This window comes from Plecotus auritus, assembly GCF_963455305.1.
Source record: "Plecotus auritus genome assembly, chromosome: 3".
In the NCBI taxonomy this organism is placed as follows: domain Eukaryota; kingdom Metazoa; phylum Chordata; class Mammalia; order Chiroptera; family Vespertilionidae; genus Plecotus; species Plecotus auritus.
In genome coordinates this window covers 78,277,410-78,301,450 of record NC_137772.1, presented here as the reverse complement: position 1 = coordinate 78,301,450, position 24,041 = coordinate 78,277,410, and positions in this window count along the sequence as shown.

Here is a 24,041-nt window from a genome sequence, read left to right as displayed (position 1 = left end):
CTGCTGCTTAATGGCTCTGATACTGAATTATTGATAAGAAAATATGAACCTTGGCTTTCTTGTCTAAAATATGGGGTTATTTATGTCTATCATAGAGCTGTTTTAAAGGTTAATACAATGAGCAAAAGTTGACCACGACGTCAGACATAGGCCAGGTATTCAATACTGGTATCTATGTGTTAAATTTGCAACCCCTTAGTGTGTTTGGTCTGTAATATTCTGTGTCCTCTTGTCAAAATCACACCTGACTGGTGCACAGTTAGGAGAATAGGAAGGTGTCTTCTGGAAGCTCATGAATAGTCTCTGTGTCTTTCCCTTCCAGTTCTATGGGTGCCATCCTCTGGACACAGCTGCCGTGGAGTCCCAGGGTGACCCAGCAGGGATGGCTGTGTCGAGTCCTGCCTCTGTGTCCAGCACAGCCCTGCATGTCCTGGCTTCCTCACTGAATTACAGACATGCTGCTTCCACACAGAAGGGCTCAAAGACCGCCCCCCCCTTCCCACTCCGAATCTCCCTCTAGCATGGCACCCAAGTGATGCCACTCATATCGTTTCTCAGCTTCCATCTATAGCTCCCTCTCCTGGGGTGCTTCAGCAGGTCTATGAGCTCTCGCAGGAGACATCTCTGTCTCCCACAACCATCGTCCCCCCAGATCATGGGGAAAGCTCATCCACATAGACCTCTTTCCAAAGGAAATCAGCTCTTGAGGAAAGATAGTCTCCTTAGGGTGGAAACAACCTAGGAGCAAAGCTCCTTCTGAGCTGAGGGCCCATTATTCTTAATTGTAACTCTTTTTGTTCTCTGTTTTCTCCTGGTTTCAAAATGACCCTATTTGTTATTTTATTGCTTATTTTCTATCTCCGTCCCTAGACTGTAAGCACATTGAGGGCAAGGACCATGTCTTTTAAAAAAATCTCTTCACTATTCCTAATGCTAAGCACAGTCTCTAGCATAAACCTTTGGATGAAGAAAGGAGTGAATCTTCTCTATTTTCTGTGCTTCATCTGGGTCACTTACTTTGGTACTGTCACTTCTTTCAATCAAGAGAAGCAGTGCTCCTATTTGGACCTGCGCTATCCCCAGCCACTGTGGAGACGCTGTGTGGGCATCCAGGCGGAGCCGGCTCAAGCGAGCCAGCACAGTGCCTGCAAGGTGACACCCAGTGTAGTCTGGATTTACTCTTCTCTCCTGTTAACAGAGCAGGTAGCCTTGCTTCAGTGGCTTCCCTCATCTTGGCAAGGGAATGGAATGAACTATTTCCTGGCCACTTTCAGCTCCAATCTCTGTGTTTGTATTAACAGGTTAATTGTTTTACACCTGCATATCCCCTGCTTGTACAGAAACCCTTGGAGATATTGCTGGTCTTTCTGTTTACTGTGGGCTGGTGGAGAACGATATCTTATTTTCTGAGGGCAGCCTTTAATGAGCACCCAACGGCTTTTTGATGTCTCCCTCCCACAGAGTGTGGGTAAAGGCAGTCCTAGGAATCATACATTTTCATTTGTAGAAGTATCTTATATTGAACCCTGTCAAAAATAACACTGCCTTTGAGACGCAGAAAATCCAATTTGAAAGTAATGTTTCTGCTTTTTTTTTTTCCCCTCTTGGACACATTGAATCAGATAGGATATAGTCTTTGGACCGCAGCTATTTTTCACTTGGAAAGTAATTTGGGACAGAACTCTGTGCTGTTATAAGCAGTCTTGTCCTAAAATCACCCAAATTAATACCTAGCAGTGTAAAGGGGAGGGAGAAGAAAGGAGGAAAATAATTAGTCCTCATACTTTCCTTGGGAACTCTCCATGTACATAAAGTCCTTGGGAATGTCATGAAGACACTGCTTCCCAAACTACTCACTGTCCAAAACATCCTGCAAGAGAGAGAAAGAAGAATTTGGGGCTGACAGAGGAAGTTCAGGGACATGGAATTTTTAAACTGGAGACAAGCATTGAGTGGTGGATTACTTGCCCAAATACACAGAAGACTATTACTAGTAAATACACTGCAGACAACTTAACTACATGTTGAATATATTAATGAACAAACTCATATGATTAGGGCTAAAAGGACTAAGACCTGGATCTTGTCTTCCAGGTCTTCTAGTTTAGTAAGGGATAGAGACAGGTAAGTGAATAAATGCAATAACCCATTAGAAGTGTTGTAAGTGGGGAGCTCTCCTCGTCCCCACAGGTTGCTCTTGGGAGTGGGGATCTTGGGGTGCTTCTAGAATAAGGATTTCTGGAGGCCCTCAGAGGAGGATGAAATATTGTAGAAGCTTTATTTCTGTGACATTACACCCCGAGTTTCCAAGGTTCCATTTCCCGCTGTCTTGCTAAGGAAGAAGCCCCATTTTACCTAGCTTTCAGCAGAGGTAGGATCAAAGCCAGGGTCCAGAGTTTTCATTCTATGTGGGAGCACAGCTCCAGTCCAGCATCGGGCTGGCTTAGTTTGTGTTCCCGCTGCAATTCAGCAGTCCATTGTGTGTGGGGTCCACAGGGCCACGTGACTATGGAGGCAACAGGGGCAGGAGCAAAGCCAAAGGAACCAGAGAGCCCCACAATCCAAGAGTCAAGAGGGCCAAAAGTGGGGACTCCTTTGTGTAGGGGATTATGTATTCCCAAATTTTAGTGGGTTTGAGGTGTCCCCGCCCTCTCTGGCCAATAATCTCTGCTCCCAGGTTTGACTGGCAGGCAAGCACCTTCCCTGTGTCACCCTGACTCACTGTGCATGTGCCCATCTTCCCCTTTGTCCAGTCCCTTCCGTCAGCGACCTGCAGGGAGTGGAGCAGTGGTTCCCTGGGGAGTGTAAAGTTGCAGCTTCCTGGCGAAGCTGTCCAAATGACATGTCTATAATATCTGGCCTTCCCTTTGCCCCTTTTCTATTATCAATAACTAGCTAATTACAACGGTAAAAGGAGGGCTAGAATTCAGATATGTAAAATGCAATGTCAGCTTGGAGATGTGTTTCTCAACCACTTTTTTTTTTTTTTTACTATTACACCCCTAAAAGAGCCTCCTTAGATAGGCCCCTCCAATTACTCATTCCTATATTAAATTTTAATACTACACATATATTGTATATCTGTTTATATACTATATGCATATCTGTGCTTTATACACACAGAAAAAACCAGCTAGACTTTTTTTGCCTTCCAAAACAAGTGTTTGCCTACTTAGGTGGGATGTCAGGTCCCCTAAGAATGCATGACCTGAAAAAGAAGTCATTTCTCACTTAGGAGAGTCCAGTAGGACCTTATAGGAGAGAGTAGTGTTAACTAAAGTAGTAAAAGATGATGAGGCATTTTCATAATAGGAAAAAGAAATAAGAAATGTCAGAATAGGAGCAACATGTGCAAAAGTGCAGAAGCATGAAGGGGAGAGTTTAGCATGTAGCATGTAGAAATACACCTCTTTTAGGATCAAGTCTGTTCAAGTGCTGCTTACCTGATTTGCCTATCATGTGTTGCAGATATTGATTATAATAGGCAAGTTCTGCCTAGTTCAGGTAAGTATCTACACTAATAAAAGAGAAACATGCAAATTAATTGTCACTCTGCTATGCCCACCAGCCAATCAGGAGTGAGTATGCAAATTAACGCAACAAAAATGGTGGTGGCCACGGAGCTGGAGCAAGCAGGAGGCTTGGGTTACCCCCAGTGACAGAGGAAGCCAAGCTTCCAGCCCACCCTGGCCCTCACTGAAGGAGGGGCTGGGAGCCTGGGTCTCTGGGGGGCATGGCCAGCCTGCAAACAGCCAACAGCCCCTCACCCAGACTGGTCAGGAACCCAGCAGGGACCCCCACCCTGAAGGGGGTGTGGCTAGCTTAAAAACAGCCCTCAAACCCTCATCCAGGCTGGCCACGCCCCCCCAGCGGGGACCCTCACCCCATGGGGGCATGGCCGGCCTGCAAACCACCACAAGCCCCTCGCCCAAGCCACCCCATGCCTTAAGGGAACCCCCATCCTGATCGGGGACACCCTTCAGGGAAAACCAGCCAGCCCCCACTGTGCACCAGGCCTCTATCTATACTAATAAAAGGTTAATATACTAATTAGACTGGGAGACCTTCCAGGAGCCCTTCCAGATGTTCTTCTGGACAAAGCCATGGTGGTGGGGCCGAGGTAGAGGCGGTTAGAGGCCAAGAGGGGAGGGCAGTTTTGGGTGATCAGGCCAGTGGGAGGGGCCATTGGTGGTGATCAGGCCAGTGGGGGGGGGGAAGTTGGGGGTGAGCAGGTGAGCAGCCCAGCAGGGGGGCTAGTTGGGAGTGAGCAGGCCGTCAGTGGGGGTCAGTTGGGGGTGATCAGGACAGCGGGGGGGGGGGGGCAGTTTGTAGTGAGCAGGCCAGCAGGGGGGCAGTTGGGGGTGAGCAGGCCAGTGGGGAGGGAAGACGGGGGTGAGAAGGCCAGCAGGGGGCGCAGTTGGGGGTGAGCATGCTGGCACAGGGGGCAGTTGGGGGTGATCAGGCTGGCAGGGGGGCATTTGGGGGTGAGCAGGCCATTGGCAGGGGGCAGTTGGGGGTAAGCAGGCTGGCAGGCAGAGTGGTTAGGGGCAATCAGGCAGTCAGGTGAGCGGTTAGGAGCCAGCAGTCCTGGATTATGAGAGGGATGTCTGACTGCCCCGTAGGATCGGGCCTAAACGGGCAGTCGGACATCCCTTGAGGGGTCCCAGATTGGAGAGGGTGCAGGCTGGGCTGAGGGACATACCCCCCCTGTGCACAAATTTTGTGCACTGGGCCTCTAGTCTATAATAAACTTATTACCTCTGAAAATATTCTTCTTCATGTAACTTTTTTGGGACAATAAAGAACTTGTCAGGAATATTTGAGCTCATATTACTATCCTATTTAATAAAATCCTAATGTGAAAATTGACCGAATGGCAGAATGACCAGTTGCTATGATGTGTACTGACCACCAGGGGGCAGACGTTCAACACAGGAGCTTCCCCCTGGTGGTCAGTGCGCTCCCACAGGGGGAGCGCCACTCATCTAGAAGCTGGGCTCACAGCTGGCGAGCACAGCAGTGGTGGCTGGAGCCTCTCCCACCTCCACGGCAGTGCTAAGGATCCGTGGGGAGCGGGCCTAAGTCGGCAGTCGGACATCTCCCCGAGGGGTCCCAGACTGTAAGAGGGCACAGCCTGGTCTGAGAGAATGCCCCCCACCCCAAGTGCATGAATGTTGCGCACCAGGCCTCTAGTGTTATATAAAAATCTATAAATGGCTGGGGGTGTGGAGAGAGATGAATAGGAAGAGCACAGGATTTGGGGGGCAGTGACAGTAGTCTTTATGATAGATACTAAAATTGTGGATACATGCATTGATGTAATAAATGTCCAAACCTGTAAGAATTTTTATGAGTTTAGTTGAACCAAACAGAAGACAATTGTTAGGAAGCAAAATCTCAATAAATTGAGAAAATGCTTCGGAAAAGGGCAGTTTTACCGTTTATTTTATACACCAGAATATAAAAGTCAGAATAAAGGGGAAGACATTAGGGGGTTACAATAAATTCATTAGTGATAGGTTAGGGAGGAGGGAGAAAGCAGAGTGGGGGGAATCTCTGAGATTGGATAAAAAGCAGAATGAATAGATGCATACTTCTTTTACATTGGTGGATATAGGATAGGGAACAGTTAACAACACCTTAACAATAACAATGAAGGTTTTGTGGACTCTACTCTGGTGCAGTGACTGTGTCATGAGGGGTCTGGAAAAAAAAATTATCCTACCATCTCAAAGGTATGTTATTGTAGATGCAAAAAGACAATAGACAGGCTCAGTTAAGGTAAAAACTGACCTTTGTAAAAGAAGCTCTGGGCCTAGGACATGAATACCTGCCACGACTTGCTTTTAGATAGGGAGTTTTAATTTCAGACCATCCTATGTGGTTACTTTCAATCTCTGAGTTTGTAAGACCTCCATGCAGACCTCCCTGAGCTTGTATGTGATCCCCTTTTCATCCACACATGTCATTACACATTTGTTCAAACTCATTGAATGTTTAACGTTAAGAGTGAACCCTATTGTAAACTGTGTCAATGTAGGTTGATCAATCGAAACAAATGTACCACTCTGGTGGGGAATGTTGATAATGGGGAAGGATTATGCACATGTGGAGGCAGGGGGTATGTGGGAAATCTTTGTACTTTCTGCTCAATTTTACTGTAAACCTACAACTGCTCTAAAAAAAATAAAGTGTTTTTTTTTTAAAATTCTTAAAAGGTGTAACTTGAGTATGGCTTGGGATCTAATTATGAGAATCATGAGTTTGGAGTCAAATAGAGTTAGGGTTCAAATTCTGAGTCTATCAATTAATTGAATAACCTCGAGTAAACAGTATCCCTCAATTTCCTCATTTGTAAAATGGGGAAAATTATCTATATCATAGTTATACCATAAAGACATGCTCACTTATCCTTTAAAAATGCCACCTGGGAGATTGGTCCAGAAGGCACTCCATCTACCAGGGCATTAAGAATACATTAGTAAGTGGTGAGCCAGCATCTTTGAAGAGCTCTGTGGTGGTTATTCTCTGTAGGTCAGAAAGGAAAGTGGTAAAGGAGATGATGGAGATAATAGGAGTTCAATGGAGATAATGGGACTTTAATGGCAGTAATGGGACTTTAATGGTGATAGTAGGGCAGGGGTCAGATGGTAAGATGAGACAAAGTGGGCATGGTTACTGTAATGAAGAGAAGAGCTAAAACAGAAAAAGAATGGTTTGATCCATAGACATTTTTGGTATTGGCTAATTAATAACTGTGCCCCTAAGACTTAAGTAGATGGGCAGGCTACTAAAATTTTACTTGATTTAAACAAGTGGAAGAGCTCTAGGTCTTGCAAAAAGTAGTCTGACTTTAGTCACCACCAAAGAGTGTTGCAGACCTTTAATTTTCCCCCCAGATTGAGCCAGTTTACAGATCTAGAGCTCTTTAAATAAAGGGGAAATGGGTCCCTTTCAGGAACCATCTTGCTACAATGCCAAATTTATACTGTAATGGTTCTCCTAGACTTCACTAAAAGGACTGTGGATACTTACCTGGTGTCTGTGCACTGGGGGAGGAGAACTAATGAGACTCTATGTCTCTGAACTGACTAATTCTTGGAGACTCAAAACACCTCCATGGTCTACCCATAAGATTAAGGGCTTAAGGAGTTCAGATAATTAATATAAGTTTGGCTTTTGTGCATCTCAAGGTGGCTCAGTTGGTCCCCAAACCTATCCCGTGGTTACTTCCTCAAGTCTTGGAATTTAGAATTGAAGGAGACATACTTAGGCACTTGGAGAATTACCACACTGGTCCCCTGACTCATGGGTAGAGGGTTGTTATGGTATGAAGGATTGTATGGCAACTACTAGAATGTCTCTTCCCCTTCCACCCCCATCCCCCACCCCCAAATAATAAACTAAAAGCTACACTGAATTCCTGGAGGGATTGCGGAAATTTGTGCCATGATCAAGATCAAGGCCTTGAAGGATATAGGAGTGATGATTCCTATCACATCCTAATTCAACTCATCTATATGGCCTTTGCAGAGGATAGATGGGTCTTGGATCTTCGAGAATGACAGTGGGATTTTTGTAGATTTAATCAAGGGGTGAGTCAAATTCCAACTGCTATTCCAGATATGGCTTCTTCACTGGATAAAAGCAATACCGCCTGGTATGTAACTTTGGTAGGCTATTATCCCTAGTTATTCACTAAACATGAATGTAGGCATTGCTATGAAGGCATTTTTTTGATGCAATTAAAGTCCATAACCATTTGAGTTTTAGTAAGGGAGCTTGTTGTAGATAATCTGGGTTATCCAGATTCAATCAGTTGGGAGACTTTAAGAACAGAGCTGAGTCTTCACTGATTAAGAAAAAATTCTTCCTGAGGACAGCAGCATTAACCCATACCTGAGAGTTCCAATCTGCCCTTGTTACAGCGTGCCCTATGGATTTTAGAGTTGCCTAGCCAGCCTCCATAATTGTATAAGCCAATTACTTTTAGTGTATATCTCTTAAGAGTTCTGTTTCTCTAGTTCAACACTGACTTAGACAGCAGTTAATGTGGTGAGTGCTTTTTCTTTGTATGTGTTAATAAATATTATCAGAATCTGTTTGCTTTCAATAGGCAAAGCCAGCAATCCACCTTCATTGTACTATCCCAGGGTTAAAATTCCTCTCCAATTCTCTGTTATAATCTTATCCATGGGGATCTTGATTATCTCTTCATTTTATAAGACATCATACTGCTCTACTAATTTGATGATATCATGTAATTGGACTAGTGAGCAGAAAGCAGCAACTACTCTAGACATCTTGGTAAAACACATGTAAACAAATGGTAAGAAATAACTCCCGCCTTCCCCCCAAATTTAGAGGCCTTCCACCTTGTGAGAATTCTAGGCATCTAGTGGTACCCTGATATATTCCTTCCAGCTTAAATAAGTTGCTGCATTTTGACCCTCCTACTTCCTACAACAAAGATAGTAGCATAGCATCTGATGAGTCTCTTTGGATTTTGAGGGCAAAATTTACTTTATTTTGGCATGCTACTCAGCCCCGCTGATCAAATAACATGAAAAGCTGTCAGTTTTGAGGAGCTCCAGACCAAGAAAAGCTCTACAGCTGGTTGAATGGCCCAACAAATCAATCTAATGGTGCTTGAAGTGAATGTGGTAGGTAGGAATACTCCGTGGAGCCTTTGGCGGAACACTGTAGGTGAATCACATCCCAGACTTTTAGAATTTTGGATCAAAGCTATGCCACCTTTTGCAGATAAGTATTCTTCTTTAGAGAAACAACTTGTGGCTTGCTACCAGGCCCTACACTTAACTATGGACCAAGAAGATAACCATTATACACTGCACATTGTCTGATTCAATAAAATGTAATGTTGGGCCCTAGCTGGTTTTGCTCAGTGGATAGAGCATTGGCCTGCAGACTAAAGGGTCCCAGGTTCGATTTTGGTCAAGGGCACATGCCTGGGTTGCAGGCTTGATCCCTATTAGGGGACGTGCAGGAGGCAGCTGAATAATGATTCTCTCTCATCATTGATGTTGCTATCTTTCTTTCCCTCTCCCTTCCTCTCTGAAATCAATAAAGATATATTTTTTAAAAAAAGTAATGTTGGGTGTGTTTAGCAGCATTCCATCATTAAGTATAGGTGATATATATGAGTTCAGGCTTGAGCAGATCTTGAAGGCTCAAGTACGTTACATGGATAAATAGCCCAGTTGTGCATGTTCACTACTCCTGTCACATTGCCTCTTCCCTCTCAGTATGCACTTATGGGTTTCATAGGAAGTTCCCTATGATGATTGAGGAAGAAAAGATTAAGGCCTAGTTTGTAGATGGTTCTGCACAGTTGCTCAAAGTAGACAATGACAACACTAGAACTCCACTCTGGGGTGTCCTTGAAGAATAGTGATGAAGAGAAATCCCCCATTATGTAAAACTTTGAGTACTAAACACACACACACACACACACACACACACACACACACACTTTTTTGAAGGAGAGATCATCAGAGATAGGTCAGGAATGCATTATTTCATGGTAAGTGCCTAACAGTTTAGCTTCATATCAGGAACTTGGAAGGAACATGACTAAAAAATTGATAACTAGGAGGTCTGGGAAGAGGATCTCTCCAATAGGGAATGATTTGTATTCCATGTGAACACCAACCAAAGAAAAACCTGAGCAGAAAAGGAGTTTAATTAGTAGGTGAAGAAAATGGCCTATTTTGTGAATGTTGGTCAGACCCTTTCCCCAGATACCACTATTCTTTCCAGTGAGCTCAGGAACAAATGATAATGGTGGCAGGGATGGAGCTATGGCCTCTACTCTCCGAGGATGATTTGTTTATAGCCATCCCTAAGTGTCCAACAGGCCAGCAGAAGAGCACAACACTGAGCCCCAGATTTGTCACCTCTTTCTGAGGGAACCAAGCAGTCATTTGGTGACACGTTGATTACACTGGACCACATCTGTGGGACGTGGATACAGAGTTTGGACAGGTTCAAGCCTTGGACTGATGAGAGGGCACAGTCCTCTCGTGGCCACGTGCAAGTCCCAGCTTGGAAGGCAGAGCCCTCCCAGCACAGTTATAGCCAACAGCTGTAGTTGTAAGCTTGAACCTATGACCCGAACCAGGGGTGGGCAAACTTTTTGACTCGAGGGCCACAATGGGTTCTTAAACTGGACCGGAGGGCCGGAACAAAAGCATGGGTGGAGTGTTTGTGTGAACTAATATAAATTCAAAGTAAAGGAGCGGAGGGGAGAGCAAGAGAACCGGATAGAACAGCCGGATGCGGCCCGCGGGCCGTAGTTTGCCCACGGCTGGTCCGAACACTGGCCCTACGTGCCTAAGTGATATAGGCTGCAAGTAAAACAAAGCTTGATCAGGTGCATGTAATTGAGTGGGACTGAAACCCACGAGAATGTTGTAAACATCTCGACCACGCCCTTACTTTGCCTCGTAGCATCTGGCTATAAAATAAAGAGACGGCTTGTAGTCCGTGGCGTGCTGGCTCCCCATCAGGGAAGCAGCGTCCCACCGAGTCACAGCTTTCCTTCTCTTGTCTATCTTTTCTCAATCCTTCATCGCCCCCACTCGGGTTCACTGAACCTGGCTGAGCTGGCGGGGCACATAGGCGCCCTGGGGCTGAGTATGCCATGGCCGTGCTGGCTCCCCACACACATCCATTTTGGAAGAGGCAGCACTTTATTCTCCTTGAAATGACACTCTGCATGCAAATTTGCCTTCTCAGTTTACAATGCTTCTGAGAAACCCACGACGTATGGATTTATAGAATGTCTTATTCACTTTCATGCTATTCCACACAGCACTGCTTCTGTCAAAGAAACTCATTTTACAGAAAATAGGCTGTGCTCATGGCATTAACTGGTCTTATTGTCATCGCTTTCACCTAGAGAAGAGGTCTGATTGGAAGGTGGTGAAATGTCATTTTGAAACTCAGAGCACCATCTGGTGCTAATACCTGGTAATACTTTGTGGGGCTGGGATAATGTTCTCCCAGATGTGGAATATGCTCTAAATTGTTGACCAATACATGGTGCTGCTTCTCCTGTTCACCATGAAGAGAGGATTTGTTTATTGCCAGCCACCTTCCTGCCTCTCATTTGTGCCATTTTTGAACGTACTTAGCATACTTTTGCCTCAGGGACTTCATACATATGTCCCTTCTTTTCAGAATGCTCCATCCCAGATATCAACACTGCTCACTGCCCTCCGTTGGGTCTCTGCTCAAATATCACTGAATCAATGAGGCTTTTTATGACCCTTTATTTAATGACCCCCTTGTTTAATGAGCAACCTCACTTCTCCTAGAGACTTCCTAACCCCCTTCCCTACTGCATTTTCCTTCTTAGTGTGTATAATATCCTTTCATATAATAAAAATTATATATCCATTATTTTTATCACAGAATATGGTAGTACCAAAAGGTTCAGCCTCCCCCCAGTATATTGACATTCCAAACATACTCTTCTCTAACCTAATTGCTTAACAGCCACACCCTTAATAGTCAGGATCAATCCTCCTAGAACAATTCTTCTCCTCCTCCCCAGCTGCCCCCTTCTCCCTTTTTTCCTCCTTCTTCACCTTTTAGTTCATTGGAAAACAGATGGTTTATCCTTTTTTGTAATTGGTCTTTCTTTTCTAGAATGTAGGCTTCCCCTTCTATAATGTATTTAGTTAACCTTCCCCCTTAGAATTTATGAAAATTTTATTTTTTAGAGCAGTTTTAGATTCACAGCAAAATTTAGAGGCATCTACTAAGTACAGAGTGTTCCCACACACATGCATAGCCTTCCTCATTATCAACATCTCCCACCAGAGTGGTACATTGGTTAAAAGAAACTACACTGAGACATGATTATAATCTGAAGCCCATAGTTTATATTAGGGTACATTCTTGGTATTATACATTCTATTGGTTTTGATAAGTATATGATGACATGTATCTACTATCACAGTATCATAGAGAGTAGTGTCTCTGTCTAAAAATCCTATGTGCTCCACCAATTTATTCCTCCCAACCCCCAACTCCTGGAAACCTCTGCTCTTTTTACTTTTTCCAAGTTTCGCCTTTTGTAAAAGAATGTCATATAGTTGGAATTATACAGTAGGTAGCCTTTTCAAATTGGGTTTTTCACCTAGTAATATACATGAAAAGTTCCTCCATGTCTTTTTATGAGCTGATAGCTCATTTCTTTTTAGGGTTGAACAATATCCCATTGTCTGGATGTACCACTGTTTATTTTGCCATTCACCTACTGATGGTGCAGTTTTGTTCAATGTTGTAAGGTTAGTTTCTAAAACACAACCTGGCCCATTGTAGGTATTCAATATATGTTCCTTATCCTCATCATGCATTTATTTTCTCTGTTAAGTGCATCACCCTTCAGTATGTTGCCTGATTCTATAGAAAACTGAAACCAAATTTTCAGAAATTTGAGATTCTTCCATCTGTCCTTTCACTCTCACCCTCCCAAATCAAGTTCTTGACTATATCTCAAATTCATCCTTTCCTTTTCATTCCCACCATCAGTGGGAACTTCTCCCAAAATAACATTTACCCTTTTGACTATTTTTTTTCTGACTCCTGTGTATTTTCTATGCTCCTAAAACACATACATTATTGTATTGATCTCTTGCTAAAACTATCTAGCAGATTAAAGTTTAAACTCATTTACATGAAGTCAATTATCTGATCTTTACTATGTATAATTTGTTCAGCCTCTCTTTTCCTTTTTAAATTTTTATTAACTTTAGATAGGAAGGGAGATAGATAGATAGATAGATAGATAGATAGATAGATAGAAACATCAATGATGAGAGAGAATCATTGATCAGCTGCCTCCTGCACTCTCCACACTGAGGATCAAGCCTGCAACCAGGGCATGTGCCCTGACTGGGAATCAAACTGTGACCTCCTGCTAGCCAGGCCAGCCTCTCTTTTCTTAAACTTTCATCTCCTACTCTGTGGGTTCTGAATTACATGGAGTACCCAAAACAAGGCGTGGCTGCTCCTCAAATTCAAGAGCATTTGTATGAGTCCTAAACTGTTTTCTGCCTTCTTGGGAATCTCCCCCTGCCTTATTCTGGCTATTTTTTAAATAATCAATTAATTCCATTATCAATTGCATATTTAGGAGATGAATTTAACATAAATCCTAGAGAAATATGTGGAGCTCTTGAAATCTGAGGTTGGTGATCTTAACTTCTGTATTTCTAAAGACAGTAGCTTATTGACCATTTCACTAGGTCACAGCTAAAGAATAAAATTCCTGGAACCTCATGGAAGCTTTGTGGCTGGTATTTACAAAAGAAATGCACAAGGAACTACTTCAAATTCTGCAGTGGAATAGGAGCAAACACTTAAAAAAAAGGGCTGATCAGTCCTTCAAATCAATCTCACTTTAAAATACTTATATTGCTTACTTTCCATTATTATAACACCCACTATCCTGGTGTCAGATTTTTATTTTTGAAGCAGAAACTTTTTGAAAAAATATATTGAAAAAGGACTGAAATTCCTGCTCATTATATCTAAGAAGGTTTGGAATAAAAAGGAATTGAATCTATGATGTAATGCAAAATGAAGGGAAGAATGTCTGACTGTCTTCTAAACAGACAGAATAATATGTTTTGCTTTTGTTTTTTGTAACTAAAGGATATGATTTAATAAGACACAGCACAGCTTTGGGAAATTTCGTCAACCATTTGATTCCAGGTTGTTTTATTCAATCCTTAACTCACAGCATTGGGCTTTGACATTGAAATAGAAATAGAACATTGAATCAGATATTTTTCCTTCCAGTAATTGCCATTTCAAAGAATTTTACATTATTAGCGCATCCCCAAGAAGGAGGTAGAATTAATATCCCTATAAAGCGCTTTGGCTTTTTATTGTTAGAATATGAGGAATCCTAAAATGATAAATGACTTGGATGTTAGCATAGAGCAAATCAGAGCCAGAACGGTTTGAAAATTCAGATTTATTAGTTTCCAGGATTATAGTCACTCAACTGATCTATTTTCCTTTATGGTTTCCTGAGGTATTACACTTTGTGTTCTGTATGGTTGAATTTAAAGTCCAGGTAAATTCCTATTTTACTAAGAGTCAGGAATTTTAAGTTCTAATTCCCATTACACCTCCTAAATTCCATCAAGACTAATATTTCTGGAATTTAGTTGAATGATCTGTAAAACTATTAAAATTAATTTGATTATAAAGTTAGGAAATGATTGCAGATGACTCCTTAACCTTAAGGTTTTAATATATATATATATGATATATATATATAATATATATAATATATGATATATATTATATATATTATATATATTGATTTAAAAGAAAAAGGGAGAGGGAGAGAGAGATAGGAACATCAATGATGAGAGAGAATCATTGATCAGCTGCCTCCTGCATACACCCCTGGGGATTGAACCTGCAACCCAGGCATGACCTGGAATCAAACAATGACCTTTTGGTTCATAGGTCAATTCTCAACCACCACTTTAAGGTTTTCTAACCAATATTTTTTATTCAGGTGTAAAACAACCAATATTTCTTATTCAGGTGCTCCATAGATGGTGCCTCTCAGAGATATAGAATTGACAGAATGTTGATGGCCGCATTCTTCTCAATAGCACCTTTGTACTTAAATAGGCAAAGTACTGAATCCCTTTTTACAAATGAGATACAGAGCCACTGATTGAATTTCTTTTATGTTTAGTACCAATAGCTGCTCAATTTCATTCTTAGTTACCTCTTTTGTAAAACTGCTAGGAAAGTATTTTTTTAGTTTATTAGTATCATTAAATAACTACTGTCTTTAATGTCTTATACTGTTCAAGCTTTTAACTTTGTCATTTTTTTTTTTGCCTTATTCCCATACAAGATTAAGTGTCTAATTTTAGGATGGAGCGATATAAATTCCAACTAAACACTCCTCTACAGAGTTAACATCAACAACAACAATATTCATTATATTAACTATTCATTAAACACTTAATGTTATAGGTGGATTATATATACATATCAACTCGTTCAATTCTCATAACAGCTCTGTGAGGTAGTTTTCATTATAATTTTCTCTCCTCAGATGAGGAAACAGAAACACATTGATTTTAGCATCTTGCTTATGGTCACACAACTAGTTCAAGCCAGGGCCAGGATTTGGAACGCTGGCTCCAAAACTCGTTCTTGGCCACTATACTAAACTGTTGATCCATACATCCAACATGGCAATATAACCTATACAAAGGAAAACAAATATGGAATATAGGCATACATATTAGAAAGCATATAAATGTGCAGAGGAAGACTATCTTTAGGGTAAATGCATATTGTTGAACAAACTCCAAAGAGTGTGGAGGCTTTCCTAGAAATAAATGAAAGAGATTTATTCAAGGGTCTTAGGGTTTATAAACTAGAAATACAGCTAGGCAAAAGCCCAAAAACATTTCAAAAAAGAGAAAAAAATGAAAAGTTCTTAGAATATAAAGTACATTCTTGAGAATTACCAGTCTTGCATTCTCAACCCTAGGATACATCCAGGACAGTTATCAGTCAGATGTCAGACAGTCAGGATGATGGATGCCAGGTGGTCTATAAGATGGGTTCCAGGAGGTCTGGTCGTGTTTGGTGGTCTGGATGTCAGATGAATGTATAATGAGTCCTTCAGGGAGTAATTAAAGGTGTATATGCATATTCAGACATTGCCCCAACTGGAAAGTTAAAACAATTTAAGCTCCCAGGCTAGTTAGAATAAGAATGGGGTCTTTCCTCATGCCTCAACCTTCATAAAGTTAACAATTTTAGCAGTGTGGTTAAGTGACCCCATTTTATGGATTCTTTATCTTCACTTTTTTCTCTCTCAGTTATCCAAGGTGGGATTCAGAATGATTTGGGTTTTACAATGAGAGTTTAAATGAGTTTTATGTTCATTCCTGATTGCTTAAAGAAAATCGAAACTTCAAGAACCATGATGTCATTATTTTGTTCCCATTTTCTTCAAGAGCTGGCTATTCACACATAAATTCCAACCGAACAGAAAAGCAAAATCTAGATTTAATACTGGTCTCCTCTGTAAAAAGAAAAGAACTACAATCAGGTTAACTATTGCTCTTTAGAAACCCCTTCCTTGGGAAGCCTTCCAAGGTTCTCCTAGTCTGAGCGAGATGTCCCTCCCACAGCACCTTTTACTTTTGCTTGACTCTACACACAACTCTGTAATCATCTGTGAGCTTGTCTGTACCTTTATTGGTCTGACAGATCTTCAAGAGTAGAGGTTTTGTCTTATTTCATGTTTGCAGCCACCTGCCTATCAGATGTTTTGTCTATAAGAGAAACTCAATAAATGTTTAATGGAATAAAATAAAGGTATGTTGAAACTAGTTTGGAACTTGTGGAAATATGATTTATTTTCTTATTCTACTCATGTTGGACATTTACTATTTTTATTGAGAACCTACTTTATGCAGGCATAGTATTTGTTATCTATCTACCTAGCACATTTACATATAATAAGTATTTAACAAATGTTAATTCAATTATATTGGAATCGGTTCTTCAGATGTGTTAAAGAACTGGAAGTAGTTTAGTCAGTTTAGGCTAGGCGATGTTGTGGTAACAAGCCTTTAAATGCCAATGACAGCCCTAGCTGGTTTGGCTCAGTGGATAGAGTGTCAGCCTGCAGACTGAAGGGTCCCGGGTTGATTCTGGTCAAGGGCACATGCCGGGGTTGCGGGCTCGATCCCCAGTAGGAGGCGTGCAGGAGGCAGCCAAACAATGATTCTCTCCCATCTCTCATCATTGATGTTTCCATCTCTCTCTCCCTCTCCCTTCCTCTCTATAATCAATAAAAATATATTTTAAAAAAATGTCAGTGACTTAACACATAATTCTCAGTCATGAAAATGTTACACATATCTAGTGCCTCTCGCGGGAAGCTCCTTTCCAACTGGTGACTCCAAGGTCCAGGCCTCTGCATCGTGCACTCTGCCATCTATAACAGGAGGCCTCCAGGTCCGCTGGCAGGAAATGCGAGCCGTGCACTGGCTCTCAAACGCTTAGGTCTGGAAGCAGCACTTTGGCCAGCACTGGTCACTTGGCGTTGCCTACTGTAAGGAGGCAGGGAAATGTGGGAGACAACAGTAGGAAGTGTCTCTGTCCCCAGGGAGAGAGAGCAAAATGGGATCCCGTGATCAATATTTACATTTAGTTTTCAGCCTGATGTGTTCAGTTTTAAAAAATGCAAATGAATTTTTTGAATAAAGAATATATTGTTTTAAAAGAACTTGTGACCTGAAGAACAGAAAATACCCCCTTCGTTCCCACCGTTGTTTATTTACTTATTTTTTCAGGTTGGCAAACGGAGCAGTTGGAGATTATAGCATGTGCTATAGGTGCCTTCGCGTGTCCGGGGCGTGTGGGTGCGACACTGACAGGCAGGGAGAGGAGCGGCTGGGACTGGGATGTGCTGAGCACCCAGGGCAGCTCAGAGAAGGCTCAGCGAGGCCTGAAGCCTGCAGCTGCAACTGTTCTGCTCTGAGGAAGCCACGGGACAGCAGAAATTCTCGCGAGATCTCGCGGAATCTTGGGGGTCCTGTAGGGCTAGTGAGTGCTGGGTTGAGAAACACTGCGTGCCCAGGGGCGAGTGGCCTCTTTCTAGGCTCCTGCCTGGGGGCCTGGCAAACACCACCTATCACGCAAACCTTGCCACACCCAAGACTCCGGGTGTCATAGTGCTGCCTGCAGTGCCTCCTCCCAGAGGCCCGGCCACGGGTGCAGGACCGGGCTCTGCCCAGAAGCTGGGCTTGGGCCTGGATGGGAGGCGGGAGTGAACTGCGCATGCTCGGGCCACGAATCTCGAGCCTTCTGGAAGCCGGCAGGGCGGGCTGCTGTGTGGGCTCCTGGCATGGAGAGGCCTCTATTTGGGAAGGTCAAGGCTACTGGCAACGCCAGCGCTTCCTTCCACTGCCATCTTCGGGTCCATTTGTTCCTCCCAGCAGCAGCGAGGTGTCGCAAATTTGCCTCAGGAGACCATCGCTGCCAGTTAGTTCCTCGAGCCTGGTCCCTGAATAGCGTGTCTCCGGCTTACTCTGACCCAACTCGGCTGGCAGCACCCTGCGATGTGGGAGATGCCCCTTCGCCCACTGGGAGTGTGCAATTGTCAGTGAGATGGCGGCAGTCTGCAATATTTAAAAAAGGTAACATAATTGACAGTATCTAATTAACTCAATAGCGTCCAAAGTAATAGTTTTTTAAGTGGCTTAGAAATGGAAGAGACAAACATCACGTAGGATTTTGCGGTCCCAAAGCTTTGCTTTAAAGATAATATTAGGAAATCCATAGATATTGCCCATGCTGGTTCTTAGTCCCCGATGAAGTTCCTCTCCAAGCAGAGATTTGCGACCTGGCTCCTGTTTTCAGAGTCCTGGGAGAGTTGCGCAAAAGACGCTTGTCCATGGACAAGTGCTATCAATAGAACTTGATCACGCTGCTCTCTAATGGGGTGTCCTGCCTTCCTTTTTTCCTACTCTAGAAAATTGCTAGTGAAAGCATCTAATTGCAGCTTAAACGTTCTCATTTGGAGTACTGGAGGTGAGGTTTCTCAACTCTTGAATAGAGCTATTAAACTAGAAAGCCCACAAAAAGCTCTTATGAGAGAGTGTAAGATATAAAGACTGAAGAAATCCTAAGCTGTAATTATTCTTATTTGTTGTATCTTATATCAATTATCTGATGGACCTGGAATGGCCAAAGCCTTGATATACATATACATATACATATACATATACATATACATATACATATACATATACGTATCATGCCTTTGTAGAGACAGGTTCCTAAATCTGTATGTTCACTGTTATAGGAAACATTTTAAGCCCAGCCAGTGCCACTCAGTGCTGAGCATTGGCCTAGGAGCCAGGAGGTCTCTGTTCCATTCCCTGTGAGGGCACGTGCCTGGGTTGCAGTGATCCCCAGAAGGGGGTGTGCAGGAGGCAGCTGATCACTGATTCCCTCTCTTATTGGGAGGGAACATCTTATTGATGTTTCTCTCTCTCCCTCTCCTTTCCTCTCTGAAGTCAATAATTTTTTTTTTAAAAAAAGGAAACATTTTAAGATGGCAAATGCCCAAATAAGTACCTCCCAGCCTGTTCTTCCTGATTGTCAGAGTTCCAAGGACATCATGGGGAAGCTCAATTATTCATGACATTTAATTTCTGAGAGCACATGGCTGGGAGACCTAGCGGACAAAGCAGTCCAGCTTCTTGTGGAGAAGCTGCAGACAGTAGAGCCTCTTGGTCCCCATCAGACCCTGATGTCAATGAGAAAGAAACCTCTGATGTATTAAGACTGAAATTTCAGGGCTAATTGATCACAGCATTATTGCAAGCTAGCCTGCTAATACAACAGACATGATATAGTATGCATATAGGACATGCAGGTGGACAAAATTCAAGCAGTATAACAGGCCTCACAATCCTTTTTTCCAGAGGCAAACGGGATTATTAATTTCTTATGTATCTTTTAGAAATGTTTTGTGCTAATAACAAAAACAGTAATAATTATGGTAATGGCAGTAAACACTAAATAAAAGCTTGCTGTAACAACCCTAAAAGTTATTATTTTTCAAACCCGCCAGAAAGTGATATAAGCTATCAATATGTATGTAGGTGTGTGTGATGAGGGGAGTCTCTGCATTTAGGGATCCTGATGGACAGAGGCCTTGCAATCTTCAATATGTATCTTTGAGACTGACCCGGCCATTGATATCTAGCTGGCAAAAGGGTAAAGTGTAAAGCATGGCATGTGAGAGGCTTTTATGGGCCAGGTCTGCTAATCATTGGTTAGGATTCAGTCACATGCCTACATCTTACTGCAAAAGAGACTGGCAAAAAGTCTAGTGTATACTAGGAAGAGAGGAAATGTGTTTGGTGATCAGCCAGCAGTCTTTTCCTTACTTATATATTAATTTATTTAATATTTACAACAACAGCTCTTTTACCTGGGGACTAATAGTATGCCCACCTTACAGACTGATAAACTGAGGAACTGGAAAAGTTAATCCATTTGTTGAAAATCAACTAGTAAGTGAAAAGCTTGGAAGTGTCTGGAACCAGAACTGGACTTAACCACTCTTCCATCTCTTTTCCTTATACAATGTAGTATATTATGCAGACTGTTCTTTACCTTGTTACTATTTTTCCCCCTTAAGGATATTTAGTCCTAGTACATATAACCCTACTTCTTTCTTTTTAACAGCCATATACTGTATTGTATAAATGAGTCATAATTTATTTAACGACTCATTAAGGTGATTGTTTTAATTTCTTTTCTCAATTCAAACAGTGATGAAGTGAATGACCTCATGTATTTGCACATATATGCATGTATATGGAGAACAATAATTTCTAGAAGTAAAATTGCTCAACCAAAATAGTACATGAATATTTATTTTTTAATAGATGTTTCCAAATTTTCCTACATGAGAGTATTTTTTATACAAATAGTACAATTTAAATTCCCATGAACAAAGTTTGCATGTATAAATTTCTCCACATTCACACCACACAAAGGTTTTTAACTTTTTTGATATTTCTAAGTTATAAGTAAAAATGTTATTAGATAGTTTGAGCTTTTTCTTATTAATATAATAGATGGTAAATATCTTTAGATATACTTAAGTGTCATTTTTATATCTTTTGGCTGTAGAGAGCGCCTGGGAAGGCACATGGGCATTTCTTTAATTATTGTCAGCTGAATCCAGTGGCGTTGGCAAAGCCACATCCTGGAAACAGGCTTTGCCAAAAGGCAGGAGTGTTGTCAGCTTGACCTTCAGCCCAGGTGCCAGGGGGTGGGTTTTGTTATTTAAATCCAGCAAAGCACCAGGAATGAATACTACTCGGGCCCACCCAAGAATGCACATAATCTCCTTTGTCTTGACCTTAAGTAAAACTTACTGCTTTTTGCTGTATAAAATAAACACACTATATTGGCTTGGGGTCACTATCTCTGTCCCTGTCCATGTCAGAGGACAGTGGTCCCACCCGGCCCCAGCGTTTTCCTTCTATTTCTGTGTCTGTCTCTTTCTTTCATTTTGTCAATCCCCAGCCTCCCCTACTCAGGAACTGGACTGCTCTCTAGCCACGCTGGATGTGGAAAAGAGAGAAATATTTACATTTGGCAGTAGTAAATACTATTCATGTCCTTACTATTCTTTTGGATATGTTAGATATTATCTTACTGATTTATAAAAGATCCTATCTAATAAAAGAGTAATATGCAAATTAACCACCACTCAGCTACACCAACAAGCCATGCCCACCAGCCAATCAGAAGCAGGTATGAAAATTAACCCAACCAAGATGGCTGCGGCCATGGAGTGAGCAGGAGGCTTGGGTTTCCCCAGCAATGGAGGAAGCCAAGCTTTCCCCACACCCTGCCTGGCCCAGGCCTCCACTCAAGGCTACAAAGTTTCAATTATAGGAGATAAATAAATCCCAACAAAAATGGCGGCAGCCACAGAGCTGGAGAGAGCAGGAGGCTTGAGTTGCCCCCGGTGATAGAGGAGCCACGCTTCCGCAGCCCTGGCCTGCCTTGGCCTCCGCTCAAGGCTGCAAAGTTTCAATTATAGAAGATAAATAAATCCCAGATACCAGGGCCTCTGCTTGGGTCGCTGAGGGGCATGGCCAGCCTGCAAACCACCACAGGCCCCTTGCCCAGGCCGCCCCACACCCCAAGGGAACCCTCCACCCTGATCTGGGACACCCTTCAGGGCAAACCAGCTGGCCCCCACCCATGCACCAGGCTTCTATCCTATCTAATAAAAGAGTAATATGCAAATTGACCATCACTCCAACACACAAGATGGCTGCCCCCATGTGGTCAAAGATGGATACTCCCATGTGGACACAAGATGGCCACCACAAGATGGCCACCAGGGGAGGGCAGTTGGGAGGGACCAGGCCTGCAAGGGAGGGCAGTTGTGGGTGACCAGGCCAGCAGGGGAGGGCAGTTGAGAGGGACCAGGTTTGCAAGGGAGGGCAGTTGGGGGCGATCAAGCCTGTAGGGGAGGGCAGTTAGGGGTGACCAGGCCAGCAGAGGAGGAAAGTTGGGGGCCACTAGGCCTTCAGGGAAGGGCAGTTGGGGGGGACCCAGGCCTGCAGGGGAGAGCAGTTGGGGGGACCAGGCCTGCAGGGTAGGACAGTTAGGGGTGACCAGGCCTGCAGGGGAGGGCAGTTAGGGGTGACCAGGCCTGCAGGGGAGGGCAGTTAGGAGCAAACAAGGCTGTCAGGGGAGCAGTTAGGCATCAATCAGGCTGGCAGGGGAGTGGTTAGGGGGTGATCAGGCTGGCAGGCAGAAGCGGTTAGGGGCAATCAGGAAGGCAGGCAGGTGAGCAGTTGGGAGCCAGCAGTCCTGGATTGTGAGAGGGATGTCCGACTGCCCGTTTAGGCCCGATCCTATTGGGCAGTCGGACATTCCTCGAGGGGTCCCAGATTGGAGAGGGTGCAGGCTGGGCTGAGGGACACACCCCCTGTGCACGAATTTTGTGCACTTGGCCTCTAGTCTTTTATATTAAGGAAATAAACAATTTGCCTATGATATATATTGCTTATTATTTTGACCAATTTTTTGCTTTTAGGTTGTGGTGGTTCCCTACCCCCATGCATTAATTAATTTTATTTAATGTCTGCTTTTATTTTTCTTGGGTCAGGTGTAAAAAAAGTCATTTTTGCATTCTGTGATTATAAGACATTTCTTTTGTGTTTTCTATTTCATTATTTTTACAGTTAAGTCTTTGTGACATATAGGATTTATTCTGTTATGAAGGATAAAGTAGGAAAATTGCTGTTTTCCTTATGGCTATCCAACTGTCCCAGCATCATTATAATAACAGGGAAAAATAATGTATTTTTCCCTGTTATTATAAAATGTAATTTTTTTTTTACATATTAAATTCCTTTTGGGTCTATTTCTGTATAGTCCATACTATTTACATTTTATTACCACACTAGAGGACCGGTGCATGAAATTCATCCTGACCTGCACCCTCTCGCAATCGGGGACCACTGGCTCCTAACCACTCACCTGCCTGCTTGCCTGATTGCCCCTAACTGCTCGCCTGCCTGCCTGATCACCCCTAACCACCTCTGCCTTGGCCCCTGCCACCGTGGCTTCATCCAGAAGGATGTCCGGAAGGTTGTTTGGCTGTCCAATCTAATTAGCATATTACCCTTTTATCATTATAGATTTTTTTGCTTACTGTGGATTTATGTTTACACTAGAAGAAATTTGAGCATGGGGGGGGGGGGTGGTCCCTCAGCCTGACCTGCATCCTCTCGCAATCCAAGACCCCTTGGAGGATGTTGGGCCTAAACTGGCAGTCAGACATCCCTCTCACAATCCAGGATGCCGCATGCACCAGTGACCATACTTTTCATACAGGTGAAAAGCATCTTGCTGTTGTATGGCAGCTACATTTTTTTGCCCTTATTATAAAAAGTAGTACATAACATGATCCTTCTGATGCAATAGTACCATTTTCCCCATCTTATGGGTGGAAAAACTGAAGCAGAGAGAAGTTAATTGGCTTTGTCTCACAGTTGTGTCAGAATCAAGGCTGACCACAAAATGTGCAAGCCGGAGTTCATGCATGTCATCCCTGTATCAGCCTATTTTTTTAGGGTTAGAGTACCTTTGCCAGGTTTTAATTTTTAAATCTAAGAGACTGTTCCCAATATATAGGGTAGGGTCCCTAGGCCTGGCCGGCAATCAGGGCCATCTGTGGGGCGACCAGTGGGCAGGGCGATCGGGAGGCCCCCTCTGGCACCCGCCTTGGCTGGCAGCCTGTAGCTGCCTGCTGGTCAGCCCTGCCCCCTGATCACTGCCTCTGGTCACCTCCCTCTCATGGAGTGTCTGCCTCCTGGTGGTCAGTGTGCGTCATAGCAACTGCTCATTCCACCGGTCATTCTGCTGTTCAGTCGATTTGCATATTAGGGTTTTATTATATA